Source organism: Protopterus annectens, chromosome 11.part0, assembly GCF_019279795.1.
Source record: "Protopterus annectens isolate FY-2018-M chromosome 11.part0, PAN1.0, whole genome shotgun sequence".
NCBI lineage: Eukaryota > Metazoa > Chordata > Ceratodontiformes > Protopteridae > Protopterus > Protopterus annectens.
This window is the reverse complement of record NC_056745.1, coordinates 1,288,370,935-1,288,381,993: the sequence shown is the minus strand read 5'-3', so window position 1 is coordinate 1,288,381,993 and position 11,059 is coordinate 1,288,370,935.

The following is an 11,059-nucleotide window of genomic DNA, read 5'->3' as shown; positions in this document are numbered from 1 at the left end:
AAGGGCAGCTAGTTTTCCATGAATACAACTGTTACGCTTAGGCATAATGCAATATGTGCATGTTCACTTGTGGTGGGGTTAACTGCAGTGCATCACATTGGTCATCACTGGAGCCTATTCACAGGAGCTGTAACATATTGGCACATACATTTGCATAGGTGGTGCCACTGTGCTATACAGGAGTACATTAGTATTGTGTGCACAGATGCACTGTGTGTTAGGTGAAGGTCCATCACATACTCCCACTCTTCACGTATCTTAGAGGTGTATAGTAGTAGCAACATCAACTGGATGTAGCTGCAACCCATGTTGTTGAGGGCCTGTCCAGTGTGTGTCAGTTGTGGTCTGATTCTGTGTCGTGCATGTCATCATTCAGAAAGTGTGGTCTGGTCTGTATAATGCCTTTGTGCCACTGTGTGTGTGTGTGTGTGTGTGTGTGTGTGTGTGTGTGTGTGTGTGTGTGTGTGTGTGTGTGTGTGTGTGTATATATATGTGTGTGTGTATGTATGTGCAGATCAGCAAACATTATAGTGCAGGTAGCAATTTGTATATGTTGTCTTCCCCTCAAAGTTGAACATATGGGTTGGGGTCTCTTCCCCTCATAACCTGATGTCAGTGTCTTATCAGACTCTGATATGATGGTGGTCATAGTGAGGCACAGGTGGGGTTGTTGAAGGCTGAATCTGTACCATAGGTGGACATCCCACTTCCACCCACAATGTCCTAACATATGGTCAGTATGCCCACACATACCCAGTCCCCAGCAGCCACAGATATTGGACAGTCAGAGGGGGGTAGCATTGAACAGGCTAGTGTGGCAACTATGGCATCTGTAAGTGTAGACACTAGCCATAGCCAGAGAGCTGGTGAGGTCCCACACAGGCTGATTGATAGGGGTGCTCAAAGGAGGACTGCTGCCCATCCAGCCTCTGTCAGAGGTGTCACAGCAGGTGTCACGTGATGCACATTTCAGTCCATCATGGAGACACAGGCAGGCTGTGAACGGTACACCAGACAGATGGTCAGGGTCATGGATGCAACACTTCCTGCCATGTGTGACTACCTCCATGGCATTGGTGATGCCATACATCATTTTACTTATATCGTGGCTAGGTGGTGGGGTGAGACACTTGTCAGTGCTCAACTGTGCAATGTCTGTACTTGAACATGTGGTGGGAGTAGGACATCGGACATGTGGATGTAAGTCAGCAACAAGATCAGCTGAGAGCCCACATGGCCATGCACATTCACACTCCCGTAGTGGCAGTACCACCAGCACTACCGAAGGGAGGGTGCTGTCCACACCACAATGTTGCAGGCCATGAGCACATGGTCCTGGCCAGTCCCTTGAGGGACACAGATCCAGCAGACCGCAGTCACAGTCAGGAAGTAGTACCACATCTGTTTGGGCCTGCTGATGCCAGTGACACTCTTGGCAGAGCCAGTTCTCATGTCCATGGCCAGAATTGGTGAACTGTACAACCTGCCATGTATGGTCCATGGCTGTCCAACATACCCTTGTGTAGGGTTAACACATGGCTTGACTGTGTGCATACACACACTCACACATCACTATCATATGCAGGTCACCACCAAACACACACAGCTTCTCTTCATGGCCCAGCTGAACACCACCCCTCCAGACACATAGACATGATGTCAACTGTATGGCCCAGCCTAGGCCTTTGGTAACCCCACACCACACCCTGTGCATATGATGATACCTTTGCTACATCCCTGTTATCCATATCACTGATGTGGGGACATGCTAATATGTGTCTGATGCACAGGGTGAATATATGCTACTGTGTAGCATAGTAAATTTATGCTGTATAAGGTGCTGTCTGCTGGCAATTTTCAATGGTACACATCAAAATGTATGCACCTTTCTGCCATGATGCATTATTGCTGTTAGTACTGCTGACTGACTGTTGTCTCACATACTTTATTCTGTTTCTGTTCCAGTTGTCTGTGTGTGTCCCGAGTATGGCGGAGTGGAAACACAGTGACCTTTTCTTCGCCAAGGTATGGCTGTATATGTACATGTTTACCTAGGTGCGTATGTGTGTAATAGTCTGTGAGGGTCAAATCAGGCAGATAGTGTAACCTTGCATGCATACCCCTTGACACAGCCAGCTAGCCTTCATACATGTCACCTGGGTGTTCCGTAGGACCACAGGTTCATACATACAAACGAGGATACTAGAGTACTGGCTCTGGGTCCATCACATGCCTAGCCATTACTTTATCCCCAACAGTATCATCAATCAGCACCTGATCTCCCTGCCATTGCTGGACACAGGTTGAACCACAGGGACAGATGTTTTTTTTCCCCATCCACTCAACCTAGATGCAGTTGATGAGGTTATGCATGGTATTGTGTTTGACATGTTTCAGGAGTGTAGTCCTGGCAAAGGGCAGCCCCTGTGAGCCAAACCTGACTCTCCAGCATATGTTTCTACTATCTCATATGTGAGTCAGGCCTCTCGTGCCGGGAATGCACACAGAGTTATACCCTCATACATGGGGCAGCTGTTGAAGGGCTGCGCACAGCATTGACATCTAGGCATGCCACAGACACCTGTGGTCAACCTGACTGGTGACCAGTGGGCCAGTACTGATTACAGGCTGTCTGCAAGGAACAGGTGTTGAGGGCCATGGCTGACCTTTGTGGGTGTTAACATAGACTTTAATGTTTCTGCAGATGTCTACATAGGTGCATAGCAGACTGGCCATGCTGCTAATGTATTGTTGTACTGACTGAGGATTATTCAGAGGTAATGTCCACCTTTTATCTGGATGGGGTCCTTTTACCTATGCGGTGAACCACATACAAGCAATTCCTGCCCACTGCCACTACTTGTTGCCTGAATGCAACATTGCTGCCATCCTGAGCACCCAGGTCTGTCATTGTAGTCTGTGTGTTTATGGGGTTGGTGCTGATGTAGAAAATACTGGGGACATGTCCTTGCTGTATGGCATGCTGACAGTGTTGTCTGCATTCAGCTTGAGTCCATGACCTTGACACCATTCCATACCCATTGTATGGCCCATTGTAGTGTGTTTACAGCAGTTTGTGGCTCAATGACAGACTGCAAAATACTTACAGTTGACACAGCCTTAGGCTGTACCTACATATGTGGATGGTGGCAGTTAGCATTCATGCCTATATACATGTGGGTAATTGGGGGCAGCAGATAGTCACAGGGCATTCAAATGTCTAGTTATTGCACATACATAAGTAACACAGATTGTGGTTGCCATCTTATCAAATGTGGACTGTGGGACACGTCTTGTAGTAATGTGACAGTTGGCAATACATAACATACCCACGGCAATTGCAACACACAGGACTTCCCTTGGTTTGCTACTATGACACCGTATTTGTGTGACATTACCTTAGCTTACGCTATTTATCATAACATTACAGTGCTTCTGTGTGTAATAACTGCTCTATGCAATTAGTAGACCACTGTATGAAATGTTTGTTGTCCTACACTCTCGGGACCTATTTATTGTTTCAGTTGTTATCACAGGTCACACCTTGGCAAACATGGACTGCAACCTGCAGGGTGGTACAGATGGTGGCCATACCTGTGACCTCTACTCATGTTTGCAGATTGTCTAGATGTTTGAGACATATTTGACCTCCTTTTGTCATAACATTGTGGTTTTCTGTCAAACTGTTTGAAAATCATGACAAACTAACATTGCAGATTAATGACAGATATTGTCATGTAACAACACATACCCTTTGGAAAATGTATTCAAATGCACAACCTGTTCTGGTATCTACTTTCCATGCGTATCACAGCAATATGTGAAGGCTATGCTCAATGTTTGGTATTTGCCCCACTTTTTCATATGGCTTTCATCAGATGTCTTTCTGTGAGGGGTTGAGAGGTATGTTGGAGTCCGTAACACAGTTAGACTGCTGCAAGGGGATGTGCGCACACACACACACACGCACACACGCACACACGCACATACACACACACACACACACACACACACACACACACACACACACACACACACTCATGACCTGCCCTTGTTGATAGTAGAACCTCTACCTGCCTAGTTTTACAAACGATACTGCTATATACATGACACAAGCACCACAGAGCTACTACAATGTTGCAGTGTCTGCCACTACTGTTCAAGTGGGCGACAATTGCAGGGGCTATTAGGATTGCCAATGGGGGGTTCACAGGCCCTTAAAATGGTGGAGCCATCTGATACACACACACACACACACACACACACACACACACACACTGCTGCATGGGGACATGTATTGAAACACACATCCACACAGAATTGACACTTTTCCAATTAGAAGAGCTCCCTGTCTTGTTCTGTAGAATACAGACTGACATGACTATCGGATGCACCACAGTGCTTTTGTGTTAGGAACCATGTAACTGTGCTTGTAAGGTGGATGAAATTTGTAGGGGCCATGAGTATTTTGGCAATGGGGGAGTTAACAGGGTGGAACAGGCACACAAAATGGTATAACCATCACACACAAACAGGCAAGACAGCCACAGGGGATATGCATACAGAAGCACATACACTCACACAGTTGACAGTGGTCAGATTAGAACCCCTACCTATCTACTTGTATGTATTATAGTGCTATTTACATATTGCATGAGCCATGTAGATTATATGCCAGGGACATAAGTCACAATCTCCTACACCAATTAATCTTGGGAATGCCTTCATGGATGGTGGGATAAACCACACAAAATAGTGACTGTTCTCACATATTGCTCTCACAAACCTGGACAAGTGATAGAGAAACAGACTTTGCATCAACATGACATTTCAGACTGGTATGATGTCTGAAGCTGACATGCGTTTAACTACAGCAGCTGCCATGTATTTGCCAATGATTTGTCATAAAACCCCATTGTTAGGAGACATGTACCACATACATGTTGCAAACATCTGGACATTCTGCATAATCTGCACAGATGAGTCGTATGGCCTGTAGAGTTTAACATGGTACATGTAAGGTGGATGACAGCAACAGGCCCTTTAAAGTAATGCCATGGTGAGGGGGATCAACACACCTTAAAATTGTAAAACCAACACACACAGGGGATATGCTTCACATGCAAACACACATATACAGTAGCATAGTTGGCTGTATAGAGATTCAACCTCCTACCTACCTACTTATACATACTATAGTGCTGCCTACTTATCGCATGCGCCACAGAGCGTATATGCCTAGAAAGTGTCCAACAGTGGATCTAAGGTTGATGACAAAATCAGGCCCTGTAAATTAATGCAATGAGGGGGGCAGCAGGGTGGAATAGGCTCCAAAATGGCATAACCAACACACACATGGGATATAGGTCTCTCTCACACACACACAGGTGCCAGTGCTGAGATTAGAGCCCATATCTATTTAGTTATTTGTATTATAGTGCTATATAGTAATAGCACACGTAACAGAGCTTATCGGGTTGCAAAGTGTGAAAAGGTGCTTCTAAGGTGAATGACATCAGCAGCCCTTGTAAAGTAATGCAATGGGGGGCACAGGCTTCACAATGATATAACCAACACACACACACACACACACACACACACACACACACACACACACACACACACACACACACACACACACGTGCTGAGATTAGTACCCTTACCTATCTCATTATTTCTATTATAATGCTACATTGCAATCACACATGCCACAGAGCTTATAGGGCTATAAAGTGTCCAAAGGTAGTTCTAAGGTGAATGACATCACCAGGCCTTGTAAAGTAGGGCAATCGGAAGTATACTCTGTGGGAAAGGCCTCAAAATACTTTAACCTATGAACAGACACAGTTACCAGTGCTGAGATTAGAACTCCTACCAGTCTAGTTAATTGTACTATAGTGCTATGTATTTATTGCATACACCACAGAGATTATAGAGCTGAAGAGTGTCCAAAGGTATTTCTAAGGTGAAAGGCATCTGCAGGCCTTGTAAAGTAGGGCAATGGGAAGTATACTGGGTGGGAAAGGGCTCATAATGCTTTAACTAATGCACACACAGTTGCCAGTGCTGAGATTAGAATTCCTACCTATCTAGTTAATTGTACTATAGTGATACATATTTATCATATGCGCCACAGAACTTATAGGTCTGAACAGTCTCCAAAGGTACTTCTTTTTTTCAAATATATATATTTAATTGCATTTTTTCTTATTATTTTAATACAAGAAAAGAATATTACAGAAAAATATAAGAACAGGTACTAGGAATATCAAGTTGCAGTAATCCTAATAAAGTATATATAACATGAACCACCAGTGTTAAAATTACAATATGCAAAATTAACTAACAATCAAGCTGTTCATATTGAGCTATAATACAGGAAACTACACAGAGATAATATACACCATATTGAAATCTGACATTAAAACACTTGCATCAAGACATTCTAGCCTACCTAACTTACGTTATATCTTGTACTAACTATATACACTATGTACATTGATGTCACCTTGAATGTTCATCTTACATATATTACCATGACCTGCCCATTGTTGTTGTGGGTAAACATTTTACAATACTAAATATCTTTAGTTTCCCTTATTTACATAGAATAATACTGATGTTGTAGTCCCTCATTCATAAAATCAGTTTTGACCTAAGATTTATATAAGCATTCTTCAATGTTTCTGATAGTAGGATCATTTTTTTTTTTTGGTTTCTATTACGTTTACTGGCTAATAAGTACTTTATAGCCATTCCTTTAAATTATTCCCATGTGATTTTAATTCTATTTAACCAATTTTGGGCAACGTATGATTTCATCATTGCACACAGTGTGACTATGATGTGTTTATTTTCATAGGGAAAATTGGTAGGGAATACATGTAAAATTGCCATTTCCCATGACAGGGTAGATTTAGTGTATAGGTTCATAGGTTCATAGGTTGGTACTAGGCTATCGGCCCTAGGGCCTATGCAAGCCTAGCCATAACAATTCCCTGGATATTTCTTCCCACATTATTTACTTCTTCAGGCCCCTGTCTAGCAGGGCGACTGACATGATCCCCGGGGTGAATTTCCTATCTCCCATCCAATCATCAAGGTTCCTTTTGAAGAGGGCCAATGAGGCGCTCTGCTTGATATGTATGGGCAGTCTATTCCTGGTATGGGGAGTCTCTGGGTCAGGAACCTATCCCTCCAGCATGTTTTGTTCATTGTGATGACAAGGTTTAGATCCCTGGAGCGTGTGGTTCTGAGGGATTGGGATTTCTTTAAGTGGAGCATGTCTAACAGCTCAGGGTTTGACATGGCCTTGTATGTTAAGCAGAGATCGCCTCTGAGTAGACAATATGCCAAAGAGTATAGGTGGAGTTTTTTTAGACAGTCAGTATATGATATCTGCTTTAGGCCTGTGATTCTTTTTGTGAGGTATTTCTGTGGCCTTTCCAGCTGTTGCAGATGTCTTCTGAGGTACACACCAAACTGGGCATTATACTCTATAATGGGTCTAATAAGGGATGAGTACAGTGGGACAATGACCTCCTTTTTTCTGGATGAAAAGCCCTTAGTGATGAGGTGTGCCACATAGAAGGATTTCCTGACTGTTGTGGCCATGTGGTTATTGAAAGTGAGACCACTGTCCACCTGTGTCCCTAAGTCTCTCGTCACACTTTCGATGTTTAGTGTCCTGCCACCTATGTGGTAATTCATGGGTACATGTTTTTTTCCAAAGGGGATAACTATATATTTCTTGGCATTAAGCTTGAGCCCATGGCTCTGGCACCAGGCATCTGTTTCTGTAAGGCCCTTTTGTAGAATATCCACATCATTTGGGGATTCAATAATGGCTCCCAGTTTGCAGTCATCTACAAACATTGTTAGCCAGAGTCCCTTAGTGTTGGCCTGTACTTCAGAGAAGTAGATGCCAAACAAGAGTGGTCCCAGGACTGAACCCTGAGGTACTCCACTTGTCACTTGTCTGGAGCTGGATTTGGAGTTGGCTACTTTTACTGTCTGGGTTCTGTCAGTAAGCCAGCTAGCAACCCACTGAGTGATGTAGGGATTTATGCCCAGCTTAGTAAGTTTATCTATGATTCCAGAGTGGGGGATGGTGTCAAAGGCCTTGGTGAGGTCCAGATAGGCTGTGTAGACTGCCTTACCCTCGTCCACAGCTCTGAGCTTTAGCCAGTAACCTGAATCCCAGGGGTGACAGGTGCAAACCATCTCTGGCAAATAATCATGGTTTGTCGATCATGTCTTCCCAGGCAGACAAATACTGGATCCCCTTTGAATGACACCAGGAGCTTAGCCAATTGTTGAAGTCAATCATTTTGTCCTTTATTTTATTTTATTTTATTTTATTTATTTGCAGTTGGTTTACCAGGATAGTCCATTGGGCCAAAATGAACCCGTTTTCAATGGAGTCCTGGGGAGAAAAGCTCCAGACAATATAGATTACAGTAGGTGTTAGACATACTTAAACATTGTTAAAGTCACAGTAGGCAAATACAAATCTAATGCACAACAATTACAATTAATGTAAGTATTAAAAAAAACTGATGGCAGATTATAAGGGATTATACATAAATTCTAAATTCTACTAAAGTTATTTCATAAAGAGAGTTCAACATATGAGAGTGTAGAGTATTCTTACATATTCAGTAGTAATAAACAGGGAAGTGGGAGTTATGGATAATGAGAGAGAGAAATCAAGGGTGTAAGCAGGAGTCAGAGGAAATGGGTATATTCAGTGTAGTTAGGTAGGGTGGGAGCAAGAGCATTCCCACTGGGAAAGTAGATGTGAATGAAGAGATTTTTTGAACATAAAATGGTTAGAGGTAGTATGGATAGATGAAGGTAGAGAGTTCCAGAAGCGAGCTAACCCATGTGAGAGAAGATATTTGCCAGGTGGACGGGTTGGTTTGTACACTTTAGTGATACTGTGGTATCATTCTGGGCAAAGGAAGGATGCTACTCAGGGCTAGGGTCATACCTGCCTGGGTCACATGATCCAAGAGCTCTTCCATATCTCTTTTCATGTAGTCCAGGGAGGTACGTCTCAAGTCATTCACTCCAGCATGGACAATGACAGAGTCGTATTTGTACTTGTTGTGGAGTGACTTGACTGCATGCATTATGTGGCGGATCCTGGCACCCAACAGGCAGCTGACTGTAATTTTCTCCTTGTTCAGTCTGGTGAGTGGGACATCAGTGTGCCTGACTATAGAATCACCTATGACTAAAGTGTTGGGTACATTGTCTTGCCTTAGGGGCTGTTGTTGGGTGGCACACTGCTGTTGTGAACTATGTGTCACTTTGGTTGTGACTGGTGTTTGTTTGCATTTCGGCTTCGGAGGTCCTTGTTGCTTGGGCAGGTTAATGTTAAGGGCCTCCGCATATGTGGGTTTAGTGTTGCTATGTGTGGGTGTTGATGGTGTGGGTTTTGAAGGGCTATGAGTTGCTTGAAGTGTGATGCAGGTGTTAACCTTCTCCTCTTGACTGTCTAGCACAATCTTGGCAGGAGAGAGCTTTGCTTCCAGTTCGGCTATGTAAGTGCATCTCTCACAGGTTGTAGTGTTGGGTGGTAGGAGGTAAGGATTGTCTGTGTACATGAGGCAGTTGCCGCATTGCCCCAGTATGCCCAGATTCACCAGGTGGACAGGTGAAATCATCGGAAGCTGACCCTTGGACATGCCTGTTTAGGTGCTTTTATGTAAAGTTTAAGAGCTGTTTTCCCTTACCTTTGCAAGTTACTTTGCAATTATAGGCTGTTTAGTGCCTATGATTAATTTCTCCTTATTGATAAGGAGAGCTGAGTGCTTGTATCTGTTTCAGTCTTCCTAGTGCTTTCCAGCAGGTTCTAGAGCAAGTGCTAGTCACAGGGGTTCAGATTTTAGTGCTACTACTGAGAAACCAGCTAGTTTTAATGGAAAATTTGAAGAGCAGACTTTCTGGCACCTGGAATAGTTTAACTGTAGCCTCGCAGTGCTGCACGATGTGAAAAATGTGCAAACACATGCGTTTTTAAGCCAGAAAGTTGAAAGGGATAGAAATCAGCCCAAAAGGCTAATAAAATTACAATTTCAGAGCTGGAAACCACTCCTCTAGCGTTAGATAGGCAGTACAATACTCACCAGTCCCACTGGTAGGCAGTAGGACTTCCCTCTACTAATGCAAGGTCTGGATAGCTCTGAGCACAGAAAATAAAGTCCTGAGACAAGCAAAGCTTGGGATATGTACTGGCTAGAAAAGATAGGAAACGAGCAAACAAGATAGTATTTTTTGTTGTTGTTGAAACAGGCTAAACAATGCAACAATACAGTAAATAAACACAGAAAAGGCTAACACACTTGAGTGTGTAGTCCTAGACAGTAAATGCAATTAAAACTCTAAAAAATTAGCAATTTAAAACTTTTTTAAATGAAGCAAGGCAAGTGCACAACTGAAAAATGATTTAAGAGGAACTAACACAGCAGAATAAGTAGCTAGTCTACATATACAGAGAAGTCTATATATACAGAAAAGCAGCTAAAACATACACACTTCAGATGCAGTGCAACCTAGAGCACTTGAGTTGTAGCAATATTAAGGCAATTACAGTTATAATAAATGCTCTGAAATATACTCTATATCTCCAAAATGTTTAAGAAGCACAGTCAGAACACAAGGAGATTCAGGCAAAAAAAATATATATATATTTTTCTTTTTTTTTTGAAAGGGAAAAAGGAGAAACAGAAGGCCTTATCAAATCCCTTTTTTTCTAACTTGGCTCTTAATGAACACCATAATTTGTAAACATTCTTGCAGCTAATATTTCAAAAGCTGGTATTCTCCCTAAATCTCAAAGATACGTTCGTACTGGGGCAACCAATGCACCTTAATCCTAATATTAAACTAAATAATACTATGATAAACCTGACTCAGTACCCCAAAATCAAAATCATCACAGTATGGGATCTCTATCAGGTTAAACGCTTTTCAATTGAAAACATTAGGCAAATATTTGAAGTAAATAAAAGTTATAACACCATAATCAACCAATTAATATACCTGGTTAACA